This window comes from Myzus persicae, unplaced genomic scaffold, assembly GCF_001856785.1.
Source record: "Myzus persicae strain clone G006 unplaced genomic scaffold, MPER_G0061.0, whole genome shotgun sequence".
NCBI lineage: Eukaryota > Metazoa > Arthropoda > Insecta > Hemiptera > Aphididae > Myzus > Myzus persicae.
This window is the reverse complement of record NW_019104060.1, coordinates 107,829-123,942: the sequence shown is the minus strand read 5'-3', so window position 1 is coordinate 123,942 and position 16,114 is coordinate 107,829. Positions and strand designations below refer to the sequence as shown.

Sequence of the window (16,114 nt, the reverse complement as noted above, 5' to 3'; positions counted from 1 at the left end):
GAAAAATAATATATGCCTATAGCGAGGGGGAATAATAATATCATATTATTTTGTCCGTAGTCATGATCTTCCAAAACGGAAACCAGTCTCGTTTTTTGTGTGGAGGAAAAGGAAAACCGTGAATCTTTTATGGAGAAAAATGGACACACCATTGTAATATTATATCCGAGAGAACGATAGCAATATATAATATTTAAGATTGCCGTCAAGCGTACATTTCTGAAATCAGTTTTTGGTTAATAAGTAATGTAATACCTAGATACTGGTACAGCGGCTGCAGGCACTTATATTATAACGGCCCATTACTCGCGGCCGCTGTTCGAGGTGATAATATGCCCGTCCGTGATAAGACTGCTTTATTATGATGGAAGTGGAAAAGCAAAAAAAAAAGATTATTAGGTTATAATATTCGGACCACGAGCGGAATATTTTAAACGCTTTCGCGTTGCAGACGGTGGATGTCGCGTTAAAGTAGACAAATATAACAACGAAATACGTTTAGCTGGTGTAGGTATAATAATATGTATTATAACACTTCAAATATTGGAAAAACGTATTATGCCTGCAACGAGAGAGAATAATATAATATCTAGTTTTTGGAGCAATGAAACTTACCCACGCATTATGTATTATTATGTCCGAAAGCACGATAGTATAATAATTACTCGCTGTCGCCGTTCGAGGTGACAATAATGTACCTGTCCGTGACAAAACTGCTAGATTGTTATGATGGACGCGGAAAAGCGAAAAAAAAAAAAGAAAAGATTATTAGATTAGGCTCGGACGTCGCGTGGAATATTTTAAACGCTCTCGGCGGCCGGCGGTGGTTAAAAGAAAAATATAACAACGAAAATGTGCGCTTAATAACGGCATAGCTGGGCTGCTGTGGTTAAGATATTAACGTGTTGGAGTAGGATTACGGGACGAGTGCAGAGCACAATATATAATATATAGACCGTACGTACATAGTTAGTCGGGGGCTTAAGACGCGATCGTTTTCCCATTGTGACAACAACCCTTTCGTAGAAATACCTCTATCCCACATAATGCGCTCAAATGACCAATTTTATATACCTACGCCCCGAATAGCATTACACCGCACTCAACTCGCATGTGCTCGCTGCAGTGCGTTATTATTATTATATCGTATTACAACGTTTTATACAACAATCGTTTGTTTTGTATTCCGTACTTGGTATTATATTTTATTACGAGCTGCACCGTAATCTCGCCATATTATATTATTATTATTATTATCATCATTATTATTACTGCTACTACTACTACTACTACTACTATTATTTGTTTTTAATGCATGTTCCTACGTGTGTAAATGACTTGCTTGTTATAATAGTTATAATATGTGTCGGGCAATCTGTATAGCCTAAGTGGACCAATGGGGCAATGTGTATACGCATTAACCAGGTTAATTTTGCTTTATTTAATATTTAGCTAGTTTTGGTCGAATGTGTACTAATCATAATAATATATTATAATGCCTATATATTATATTATAATATACCTATCCTTATATCATTCAGTTTATTAATTTTTTAAACACTGAATGTACGAGCTTAAAATTATTTCGATAAGCCGATAAACCATATTAATTTTATGGATGAAATAATCTCTGCGACACTGCGGTAATTGACGAGATAATATCGAGAGTTTGATATAGGTACGGGTATTTTAAATATTATTATTGACAAACAGAAAAAAGTGAACAATAGTCCCATGTGCAGTACTAGTGTAGATTATTACTATTTACTATATAAAAATAAGTAAGCAATGCCAGTCAATAATACGTACTAAACTGACAGGAAACATTGTGTTGGTAATTTAATCAAATGACAATTTGTTTTCATTTTTTGTTGTTGTTATAATTAAAGTTACAATGCCCAATTACTTACTGTACGGCAGAGAATACTGCTGTGTCATATTGTCCTCAACTTGACGTCGAATATATATATATAATATATATATGTAATCGTAATAAAATAGTTTAATGTCAACGAACTATTGAACTTTATTAAAGTCTTACTTGATAATATAATTAGGTAAAAGTTAGGGAGAGGGAGAAAGGAGTGATTTAGGAAACGACCTTTTTCGTCTAAAACCAAATTATGCGTGGAACATTACTAAATGCTACAGGTGTCCAAGTGAGTGCGACGGACATAACGTGTAAATCAAATTAAAAAATTAATTACACATCGCTTGGTGTGTGCAGTACTGTGTGTTTGACTATGGTTCATCTGGTATAAGGACATAAGGTTATACATTAATACATCGCGCAGTTCTATTTATAGTGGTCTTATAATGCTATGTGAAATCATGGCTATCAAATCACATGCCCGCTTATCGGAGGGGCCCTAACCGAAAACCAAAAATCAAAATTCGGTAAGCTACAAGCTACAAGATACAACGACAGTATATTTCTATTATCGGGATTTCATTATAGTAATTGTATATTTTTCTAATAATATAAGAGAAACCAACGGTTTTCGTTAAGGACTTCGACAGCACACTATGTACAGGTACTTATGCGGCAACGTATGTAATATTTTAATATACATTTATTATTACATAGTCTATACGGTTGAGAGATTTTTCTTGATGCCGAGGGAAAACCTCATGTATGTTCATATTATATATTTTATATTTTCATAAGAGAAAAATAGAGTGATGGAGTGAGTGCGTGAGGCGCATATTATATTGTGTAATATCATATTATTATTCTCGTAGACGTATATTTCTATGGCCCGCAAGCCGGAGACGAAGTTAAGGACGGAGTTGGTACTTCATTAAAAATGAAAAAATCGTAAGGTAAATATTATATTTTCTGACTTTCGAGTGAAAGAAAAATATCAAACAAAAATTACAACGGCCGGGTCGATTGTAAAAGAGTAATCTCTTTAAAAAACTTTTCAGCGCTATAGATTATGGTCACAAGCTCGCTGCACTTTCACATAACATAATATAAATAGGTCCCACCATAACCTTTAAAGATATATTATGTAAAATATTGTATACGGGCCAACGGGGAAAAATGTTTTCCTACTTATTCGATTCCGATCGGATACGGCGTACGCCTTCGTTCAAGGACGAATAATTGTGTTATAAATAAATAAACAAATACAAAATATATTGCGTTAACTTTTTTTATAAATATATCGTGTTTACGTTATTATATTTATACATAATAAAATATGTAGAGAAAAAAATTGTTTTTTTCACGAAACGACTTGGAATTAGCGATATTATATATACATAGTCTGTGGCATGGCGTTCTCCAGTATACCTCCATTATAATATTACTAAAATATACTATTTATTAAATATTAGACAATAATGATCTTATGAATAACATAACAACTGCTGTTATACGTGGATAGTACATAGGATGCTACCACTTGCGTCTTATTCGTTATTGATTTCTCAAAGTAGGTGTCTAGCATTTAAGTTGAAAAATCCTACAGAGAAATCGAAAAATTGAAGAGCTGCAGCTCACTGTATCAGTATACAATGTAATGAGTGGCGCAGTTTAAGGTTTTTTTAATTCTTACACTTTTGTCTAGGCTGCACAAATCCTAGAAATTATCTATTTCAAGGCCAGTCAATCTGTTATGAAGTGAGCCAAATCACAAAAGTATTGAATTTTAAATACCCAAATGTTCACCTTAAAATGACCTCCAATGACTACATTGAATGCTAACAGGGTCTGATTTAGGTATTTTGAGACGTAAGGCAAAATAGAATTGTGGACTTTCTACTTATTCAACATTAACGTATCTACACCCTCACTCCTTGGAGGTTGACTGCCCTCTCTGGCCTCCATGTCATTTAAATACTGCCCCGAGTTGTATAAAGTAAATTAATAATTATAATTTAAAACCTTGGTCACTCGACCTCATGAAACTTTTAAATTTGTCGACTCTTCTACAACACAATTATCTAGGATACGACTATATGAAACTGGTAGTCAACCGTCCCAACTCAAAATTTACACAAACAAAATTACAACAGTATAATAATTTTTTTCGATGTTCTGTATTAAAGAATATGTAAATTTAAGTTGAAAAAAAATTAAACAGTTTTGTTTATATTATTATGAATTTTAAAAAGTCATAGACATTGGTATTCTTTTATTATAAATTCTGAGACCCCTAATAACGGACCCCATGTAGGTAGGCTCCATAAAGAATAATAAAACATACTATAATGAACGCGTTGACGAAATTTATGCTCTGATCGATTGTTTGAATTCTGGACTCAAATTACATAAGGTATTATTATTACAGTGTTATGAACCCTCGCGTACATCCGCTGAACCTTCGAAATCCGTACGACATGATGTCATAATATTATTTACTATCTACAAAGTGGATGTGATGTTAAAAAACGGTGGAAGTCTCAAAAATATATTTTCGTCGAACGATATTTAAAACAAATAAGCTAGAACATTTTTTACAATACTGATGAAAGAACTACAGCATAATACTGTTAAATAATAAATAATAAATTACATTATAATTTCATGTGCGAAAATTGTAACAAATTAAATTCGATAATTAAATATCTTGCGCATGAATATGTACTATTATTTATTACGGTAACGTATATTGTGGTATACGATACGTAACCTTATACCTGGGTTTGATTTATAATATTGCTCACTGGCGGTGCGTATTTTATAGTTATTAAATGCGGATTGATGTTCATAATATATTCGTGCAAAATAATATTCATGATGCTCAACGCTACATTTTATAACTAATAGTAAAAACAAAAACGTAATCTTATCAAAATCGGGACTTGAGTTGCTGTCGCAAGTCGCTTAAATAATAATATATTATAATAAACTGCGGACGGACTTTTTTTAAAAGCGTCGGTTGTTGCTGCAGTTTCGAATACGGGTCGTCGTTAAGAGAATCACGCGCTCTTATGTTATTATTATTTTTATTAATATAATTTAATACTATCGTACCGATGAAACTGATTGTTTCCTGTGTATATTACGAAGGGACGAGCGTTTAAATGTGTCAATCAAGCGACAGCTGCGGCGGCGTCACCATCGCTCTAGGGGTTCGAGAGAGTGCCCGTGCGGCGTTATACCAAAAAACGATTCGATATTATTGTTATTAATTAAACAGCGACGCTGCTTATACCCTCCACCTCGCCGTGTCTTGATTATTTTATAAGTGAACCGTGAGCTTAAGACTCGTCTTATTAAATCCTCTCTCGTTATTAAAATATGTTTTAATATTATTGCAGTTTTAGGTGGAATCGTCTTGGTAGCGCTGACGAAATAATTTTAATATGTATTTTGCACTGTTTTTACTTTTTCCGACATTTCGCCGACTCCATATTTTAGTACCTTCACAACTGTGCTTAAATGGTAAAATAACAATATTATGATAGGTAAGGTTAGGTATTCAATGTTACTCTTGTTTAGTGTTTAACCCATGAACGTAGAAACTAATTGATTAATTGATTTTCGTAGGACATTTTCAAAAGACTATACGCTACGGCAAACATGATCGACGATCGAAGAGTCACGATTTCAAAAGTCTTATCGGAATTTAAATCCTATTCTACGATAACGGTTTGCAATGTGTATAAATAATGTTATAAATTATAATGCGACATCACTATAGTTCAATTTTTAAAGTCACAAGCAGAGACATTGTTTTCGAAAACGAGTTTTTACTGCGTAATATTATGAATTTATATTAGCCTATAGTATTGTTTTACTATTTAAAAAACATTATACAATTTTAATTGGCACTTTTTGATGACATGAAATTACAACTAACTTCCTAAAATAATCGTTTTTCTATTGATATAATCTTATTTAGACTCAAATTAAACGACGTGGGAACGTCATAAAGAAGGTTCCTCGGCGGTCGGCGGAAGTCGCGACTTGTGTAGAGGTACAAGAGGAGGTCAAGTCTAACACATTTATATAGGTAACACAAAATAATAATAATAATATACTAATGCACTAAAAATTATGATTATAATTATTTATAAGCTATGCATAAAACGCGTTGTGACTTCTGCAGTCCTGCATAATATTATACACTTGGAACGGTGCATTAACGACGACTCGATCGACCAAAAACAATATTTTGATTCAAAACACTTCCTGCGCAGACACGCAATACGTGTCTATAAATGTATTATTACAGCTGCTGGCGTCGCGATTCATATACTTCACAATTGTACCTACAGCATTTGCATATTATACTTGAGGGTCGTGTTTAGAATATTTGCGCTCACGAATAAAAAAATAATATATACTGGGCTGTCTGTATACATCAATGTTAGCCATTCGTCTACATTCGTTTTGTTCACATTTGAGAAGGAGAATTTTTTTTAAATCTCTTATGGTTTCGGTTTCTGATTTGCCAAGTTTTTCAAACAGTTATAATAGACCATCCAAAACTGTCGGACTCAGTTTAAATTTTAAAACATTAAAAAAATATATCTTTAAAATGTACATTATGTACGTCCCTATACAGATATTTTTTCATAAATATTTAGTATCTTTCGTATTAGTATGAATTTGTACGATGAAAATTGGAATTTGTATGGATTTTATTTTCAAAAGAATTAGCGAAATAGTGTAAGGGAGTGGTTGTAGAAAAGTTTATCCAGCTCTTCCATAAAGAAATAATGTTTTACAATTTTTTTTTGTAAATATATAGAGGTGAAATTTGTTTGTTTGTAGAGGATAATCTCTATAGCTATAGTGAACCGATTCTGAAATTGTTTAGAGAGCTACTCCATCTCCGAGTAATATAATTATAAGTAAATCACGGAATTCAACCACTAAATGTCGGCTCACCCGTTCACACATATATCCGGTCAAGAAAAATCGAATATTTTATTGTTCCTATATAGACTTAAAATTTAAATTTAAAATTTGATTAAAAATATAGTTTATTATGTGTGTGAAGCCTTGCACTTCACCACTCTTTATAATAAGCACTTATTTATCGGTTAAGTAGCTAAATAGATGGATGACGGCTAAGTGTTCGATGGTACTTATTCGTGGGGGCAAGTGCTCAGCCGTGCCGATGTGGCTGTCGAGCTGAAAGAAAGATGAACAAATGCCGTCGACGATGAACTAGGACGGAGATCAAAACGCACATTCGTTAATTAATTTTTTTTTTTTTTTGGGGGGGGGGGGTTCAGAAAGACCGTCCACGAATCCCACAGATACAATATTCATGATCGGCTTGAATATATTATAAGTTAAAAATACAATACAAATGTTTGGTAGTTTTTTTCCGTTTAATTAAATGTTAACCTAAACGTATTGTATGCAACATTTTTTAAATCAAATTTAAAAAATATATTGTACATTGTAATGCTTGTATTTTCGTAGAGAGACTAGTAACGTATTCTTCATCACTGAGTTCAACAAATTAAAATATGTGATAGCATTTTGATGGGACCTCACGTAGGTATTTATCCGATAAACAAAAACGAATCTTGGTAATTATTCATACATTAATGTATTATTACAACTGAATCTTATCAATTATCACTATAATTAATTTTATTAGACGTACGAGTTCAAAATGATATCTCTTATTATTGGGAACAGTTTACTTAATTGTTTTATTTATAATCACGTGAAATAATAGCCATTCTGTTATTATTCAACAACGTTAATTAAACTAAATATTACTATAATATCAGCCAAATGGAAAATATATGAAGTTTTTCATCAATTAGAAATAAAGAATAATGATAAAATATTAAAATCTATTGCTCTTCATTATTGTTTCTTAGAGAATACTCATTTTATAGTATTTAATAGTATTTAATATTTAGGTGAAACAATTTTTGTTTTTAAAACTGTTTTTCTCCATTTAGCATGTTATTTCTAATAACATTATTGAAAAAAAGTGTTTCTAATTTTCAAACTGTAACCTAATTTACTGGAAAATATAATTACGACAAAATACATTTAGCACGAAAACTAAAAATTGCATCTTAATAGCATACGTTCTAGTGTGCGTTGCTCAAAATATTGAAAATGTTTCAAATCTGACAAGCGTTTAGGTCGCAAACGTCTTGTGCCACACTGCAAATGACTATGAAAAATTCTTTCTGAAAATCTATCGATTACTTCAAATACACCATTACTCTATGCTTTGTACTATTAATCACTCATAAACGTATTTTAGAGTCCAAACATACATCGGTTGGTATGTCGAAGAAATATAGGTAATATAAAATAGCAGCAGTGCACTTCAGTAAATGATAAATTATTTTAAAAAGTTAATTATACTTTATAGCCTACTGCGAAAACATGTGAAATGTCAGATTATGTTATGATATTAGGATAGAATTTATTTAACGTCAACATGTTTTAAATATTCAATTCAATTTAGACCCAACATGACTACACGTATAATTGATTATTAATGGCATATTGTGGTTTAAAAATTACTTATCTTAGAATTAAATTGCTAAAAAACATAAATCCTAGATTTTTAAATCGTGCATGGTCGAATTAACCATGTTTGACTGATCGAGATTATAACAAACAAATTAATTTAAAACTGTTCCAGGTTCGCAATCACATCAAACGATGTGATATAGCAATTCTATAGTTCCTAAAATATAGGCATACACTCATATTATTTAATTGTCAGCTTGAAGTAACTATATATACTTACCGTGAAGTGGTTTTTGTAGTGTTTGATGACTAATCAACACGTCGTCGCGTGCACACTGATAGATCTGTACATGCTACTTGAACCAACCAAATAATCGGTCCTATACAAATAACTTACTCAGGACGACCCGATGGGTAAACACGCTTCCCGCCACTGGCCACAGTCTACCTTTTAATATACATTATATAAATACAAGTTATACACGGCGTTACGTATACACACAGCAAAACTATAATAACGGTGACAGATGAGGGACGACCCCCCTTCCAAATCCCACCCCCATACGCACCGACAAAAGTTTAGCGAAAAAACCTCCCACCCCCAACCACTATCTGCAGAAGTTTCCCACTACGTATTATATAATATATAAAACGTTGGACATTTTTCTCCAGCCAACGATCGTATGTATAATACTTATTTTATTCGACATTCCTCGTCTCGCACACACTTGCACACACTCACATGACGTATACATATTATGCATTTGTGCAATAGCGCCGGTGCAACGGCTATTTTCAACGATGCAAATGCCGCGAGTCCGCGGTGGCATTTGAATTAAAAATTCCTTTAGTAGGTATATCTTTTACTTTTTGCCTCTTTTTTTTTTTATAAATCTCTCTCTCTCACACACACACACACACGCGCGCGCACATATGAAACCCTCTATATAAAAACATTTAATATTTTACTTAACCTAATCGAAAATCTTGATGTACGCGCACATGGCATCCTCTGGTGTGTACACTGTTACCGACTACGTTTCCCACACGGTCATATACGCTTTTAATCATTCCAATGATATTATTGCTGTGGTCCCACAGACATTTCCTGTAAGCACACGACGCAGTGGAGGTATTTTACATAATAATAATAATAATAATATATATTTGATGGTAACAAAACAACTAAATAGAAGCTGTGAATTATTAAGTGTCGAATAATTATAAGTTGTATACATAGGTTAAATGTGTATCGGTAATATGTATTGGTAACTGGTAACTGACGAACGATGATGATAGTCGATTGGGTCATATTAATGCGTATAATGAGTTATTTCAGTTTTTGTAAAATCATGGGATTCCAAATAAATATTGAATTTAAATATTCCATTGAAAAACCACGAGGGTCAAACAATATTTAATTATTATATGTTCTGCTATTTAGATTTATTGTGATCTATTTAATAAATGACTTTTACGCAACTTGCGTTACCTAGTACAATATTTTGACTTGATTATAGTGACTATGTCGCGCAAGTGTCTATACTGTACAACTTTAACTATCGGTCTGACTCATAGTCAGTAATCAATACATTTAGCTTTTTTGCCTAACAGTTGTTACATTATTACTATATTACATATTATTTTGTCATTTTGGCAAACGGCTGATAATCGAAAAAATCGTTTCATTTTATAACATCATCAATCCTACGCCGCAGCAGTGTGATTATTCATAAATTATCGACGACGACAAGTGATATGGCAGCGATAAGTATTAGACAGGGCGTGCTATATTCTATTAACATTTACTCGAAGGGTACATACAGTTAAGAGTGTAAAAAAAATTGTAAAAACACGATCGGACAACTTGCGTTTATTTGTCCTTTGTAATTAATTACAAATGATGTTTCGTTTCACGAACTTTGCCAGCAAAATGACTCACCGAAAATGTCTGAAGTATAATGGAACGGTAATCGAATAATAATAATAATAATAATAATACGATTGATCGGAGTATTGGACAGCCGCGGCAGTGCATGAACTTACCTGCAAAGATTTATCGTCCATGTTTTATTTTTATTTTTAGTTAATGGTCTCGAAAACGAGGTTATGTCAAGCGGACGTAGAACGAAAAACCGATTATTATTGCGAGACAAGAGCGATTTCTAATTGAGTACAAGCAAAATTATCGATTTTTATATACATTGTTGTTTTAAAGTTTCGCGGAGATTGTTTTCAACAAACTTTAATTAAACTTCTCACGACTAGAGCGAATGTTTGAAATTATATGTGTTTTTGTAAACTTTCGTAGTGACTAATTTATACTTAAATTCGCCCCTAAGCAAAGCACTGCAATTATAATTATACCATGGTATGGTCGAAATCATATTATGTGCAATAATGGGATTATAATATATAATATATAATGTACCGGAAACAAGACGTAATAGACACGCAGCGTTGTACATATGAATTGTATACTTAAAGCGTGAACAAAAATGGTGTGATATGGCGTCGGTATAACCGCATTTCAGGTATATACCTATATTTTGGATTCAAAATGATGTTGTACCGCCTCGTCTGAGGACATTGCGGTGGGCGTATCGTTCATATTATAATGTGCGAGAGCTCCTGTTTAAGGATCATGTTCAATTATTTACGTTGCAGATTTACTCGACAATTTGATAAATATGCATGCAACGCTCATTAAAATGCATCGTAGTGATGAAACAGCCGCTAAAAGGGAAAAAATATCAGGACAAATCGAGGGTTGAACGGCGGCGGCGACCGGATATGAAGTGTAACATAGTTAAAACATTATAATACCAAAGTGTGCATGCTAAAACCAGACCAAGTATACATGTCTATTGCGTAAGGTATCAACCATAAACATGGTAAATAATAATATACTAAACACAACGAACCGATGCATAATACATACGACGAACGTGAAATACGACGAAGGTAGACGGCATATTATATAATATGCATTTTGTATAATGGGCGGCTGCACAGAACGGGATTCAGATTTTAAGTTTACTGTCGGATTCCCGGAGCGAATAACTTATAATTATGTATTACTTTTATGTGAGAACTTTTTCAAACAGTAAATTTATAAGTGTATAGACACACTTGAGATTTTGTAAAAATAAAGATCAAACATTTTATTAGCGACAGTGTTTATCTTGGGTAATAATACAAAATATGATATTATAAAAGAGGCGTTATGATTATTGCAAGTATATATTATCATATTATCATTGTACAAAAGGTTTCATATCATTTGTGGACCTCCATTGTACATTGCCAGTTATATTGTTTTTTCTTATATAAATTATAATACATTAACACTAATGTATGGGTGGCCGACTGTGTAGCAATATTATAATATATTCTTTAATGTCAAAAAAAATATTCGATTTAAAAATAAAACAGTGTACAAAGGGGACTCGATGTGAGGTGAATGCTCGGAAAATATCACTCTAAATACACTCTAAAAGAAATCGACATAAACCACAAAAATAATATTTATATAATAATACATAATATTATATACGAGTGCGTATCCCAGTGAATTATGATGTTGATAAATCAATATGACATCGGGCGTCTGTATAGGTACTTTGGGGAATTGGTCTGGTGCAACTTGTACGCATCGTCAATTTGGTCCCCACGGAGGACATTCACACTCAGAGCAAATAATATAATCGTAAACTGAGTTTCGATAATAGTTTTGGACATTCGATTCTTCTACGACAAGAGTTTACTTAACAATTACCTATTGTTTGACTTTCGACTGTAAACACCAAAAATGTATCTTTGCAGTGGCACATATTCGCAGGACATCAGAACACGCGCATAGAATAACATAGGTACCGTCGGTTTAACGGTTAATGGTTAGTGGTCATCGGGTTCATCTTGGAAAACTCTCATCGGAAAATTCATACATATAACTATATAAATCATATAGTATTATGTATCGAGAGTAGGCGAACCAAAGCATATGCCGCCCAACTCGACGAGTTCTACGGAGTAATTAAATGTTTTAAATTAGACTGCAGTGTGTTCAGTTGTTTAATACCTACCCACCCTATTGTTATCATCATCAAGGGATGATATCGGAGCTCTGGTAAACGATTTTACCTACACTATGCTCGCTCTTATTACACACAATATTATCGTTCTGGTTGTGTTTGGTATGTCTTGACTTTTCTTCGAAAATCGTAAGTTAAACGCGTAAATAAGTTCAATACGTGGATTGAAACTGAAAGGATAAGAAATAAGTACATTCCAAATTTTTTATAAATCGATAGATCGAACAAATAGATTGAACTGATATTACTTCATGTTCAACGTCGGTCGTTTGATGATTTAATTTCTAGAAATATTTTCAAATATTCACATAATACTTTCATCAAATAATTTAATTATTTCCAAAAATCAATAACGAAATAATATTGCACTACGTTTTTCAATATTGTTTCAGACGACTTGTATGGACAAGACTTATTTTACATCGAATCCCAAGAGTAACCGAACAATTGTACAGACAATTCTTTGGTAATAAATTGTCAATAAATTAAGGTGTGTACCTACTAAAAATGATAGTAAATAATAATTTATAAGAACAATGCTATCATACAATAGCAATACAAAATACTCTTTGTATTTATTAGTAGGCATGTATTTTATTTACAATGTCCTAATTTATTATGATAGTTGGAGGTAAAAATAATAGTAGAACATAAGTTCAAGCTATTCTATATATTAAAATTAATCATTTAAAAAAATACGCATTTAAGATAATTATTTATAAAAAACAAATGTATTAAAATAACTTTTTTTAATATCAATAGACATTGACAATATTTTCAAAATGTTTTCAAATTAAAAACAATTCTCGATTAATGGACTAAACACTAAAATAGAAATGAAAATAATCTCAATGTATTTTAAATATAATATTTAACACTTAATAATTAACATGTACTTTTAACAATATTTGTTAAAAACAAATAAACATTTTTCTGTATGACTGTGCCTACCTATTGTTGTTGATTAAACACAAATACAAAGTCATTGTACACACTAAGCATAATATATACGGCACTTCAAATATTTAACCTAATTACTGAAGCTTACTGAAATTGCAAACAGTAGGAATTAAAGCGTTTTGGTTAACTTGATGATAGATGATGGTTTTTCTTTCAGTTTTAAAATATATTAGTAGGGTATTTTATTTTAAATTTGTTTCAACGAAATACACAATGTGTTGGGTGATGGAACGATTAAACTGGATTTTATATTTTATTATGCTTGATATTATACTGTCGTGAGATTTATGGTATAAAATTACCACAGTTGATCAATAATGAAACACGCGATTGAGGCGCACAGTTTAGTTATATTGAATTAAAATATTTATAATTCAATAAAAAAAATAATAATCAACCGCGTTTAATAACGATTAATTGCCGCTGTTATTCGGGAGCGGAGGAGGATGTTGGCCGGAAAAACGTCGTTACTCGTTTTAATTTAAATACCCAGCTATAGATGTCTATGTAATAATATATTATAATAAAGAGCCGGGAGTTTTTGTTTACCACTCGAATACCGCTGGTATATAGATGTACATTTTTTTCTTTCTGTTAACAGAGGTTCTGTAAATTACTGGCAAAAGTACACGGCGTGAACTTTATTACGAGGGACGAGGGAAAATTATATGGCCTCGGCGTGTGAAAAGTCAGGGCAACATGTCAAGTGCACTTTTACCGCGCGCACAGACCAAGTGCCCCCCCTCCGTCAAGCGGGACGACTGGCGGACGAGGGACGGCTTGCCGCACTTATACATCGAGTTTCCTGTGGCCGTCGTCTACCTATCCATTTATATATATATAATAATTATAATAATAATAGTTATAATAGTAATAGTAATAATAATAATAATAGTAATAATAATAATAATAAAAATGATAGTATAATAATAGAACAGGGGATCGACTCATCGACTTCCTACGCGGCCTGGCCTACACATACACTTGTCAACGACTAAAACATAACACGTAGGTACCTATCGACGTGAAGTTTTATTATTATTGTTTTTTATTGTTTTTTTTTTTACGACTCAGGCGAGTCCCCCGTGTCCGTACTTTATCACTCCCGGATTGAATAATAAGAATAATAAAAACGGCCACGGACCAGGCTGTAAAAAAAAAAAAAATATCGTTTAAGTGCGTGTACTATATTATGAATATGCGAAGGAGAAAAAAATCACGACCTTTATTGAAACAATTTTATGTTTTTGGGGGGAAGCTTTTATTGCCACGTTTCCGAAGCCGATTGAAGAAACAATATAATAAGGGCCACTTAATGTTTTTTATTTACTCAAATATATCTATATAGGTAGGTATATTCGATTCAAAAGTTTCGACCCGTACCGTTTGATATTATTAGTACAATTCGATGTGAGTTAAATTTTATTTTCACTCGTAAATGCGTGGTTTAAGTACGGCGAATCGCTAAAAATAGGCGAAATTGTATAAATTTAAATATTATCGTCATATAAACACAGCAAATTATTACTGGGTGAAGCATAATATAATATTTACTGTCAGTTAAAAATAAATATCGAAATAATAGTAATAATTATAAACGTTTGGACTCATTGGTTTCATTTTAATTATTAAAAAAAATATTAAACTGAAAATTAGTTGACGTACATAAAACAATTAAAAAATTATGATGTTTAAAAATTTTTTTTATACGATTGTATTAGTAGACAAAAGAAAGACAGTGCAAACATGGTTATAATTTTAATGGTATTAATATTTGTTAAAATAATATCTGATCACAGTTATTAATGATTAAAAATTAGTTGGTATTAATAAAATAATTATTGTGCTGTAATATACGCTGTAATGGGCGGGAACATCAGTTACTACAGATACGACAGTTGTATAAACCATTTTATTTAGCCTTACACTTTCTAAGAAAATTTCTAGCAAAAAACTCTTACAAGTTCATACCCATACGAGCATAATACAATCTGGGTATTATACTTGTTTGCTCATCGCACGCATGTGTAAATCACGTATTATACTGCAGTGTTGTAAAGAATACCTTAAAAAAATATCTAATCTTAAATTTATATTTTAAAAAAAGGTACCGAATTGAATAACGACTCGAATACTTAAAATAATTGCCATAAATATGATTTTTAAATAATACCTATAATGTATGATAAAAAATTATAAAATACGTATACTACGTGCTAATGAAAAAATTAACGTTAATAATAATTATTGTCTGAATAGTTTTTAGTCACGTTGCAATAAAAGTTTTAGCTGAAATTATGCATAGTTATAATAATAATAATAATAATAATAATAAAGTTATTAAAATAAAAAAATACCATGAGACATAATAATATAAAATTATAATATTTTTAAAAAATACGATTAAATGTTATTGTTACGATATAAAATAAAACAGTATTCGAAAACTTTTACTCGAATACTTTTATTCAAATACTTTACAACACTGGCTCTAGAATAATACGATATCAAGTCATAAAATATAAAATATACTTACGCGGACGACTCTGGAAGAGCGCAGTCGAGTGTTGATAGCCGGAGCTGGGGCCCGGAGAGAGACAGAGTTTGAAACCGTCGTCGTCGTCGTCGTCTTGATAGTTGTCGTCAT

The 16,114-nt window shown here is 32.0% G+C and overlaps 1 long non-coding RNA gene across 1 annotated transcript in view; it reads right to left on the bottom strand.

The window, feature by feature from the left end:
* Positions 1-16,114, bottom strand: part of LOC111038205 — a 40,411-nt gene extending 24,297 nt beyond the window's left edge. Inside the window, exon 1 of the long non-coding RNA XR_002604951.1 lies at positions 16,004-16,114. This is a non-coding gene — a long non-coding RNA (uncharacterized LOC111038205). The remainder of the gene's footprint in view (positions 1-16,003) is intronic.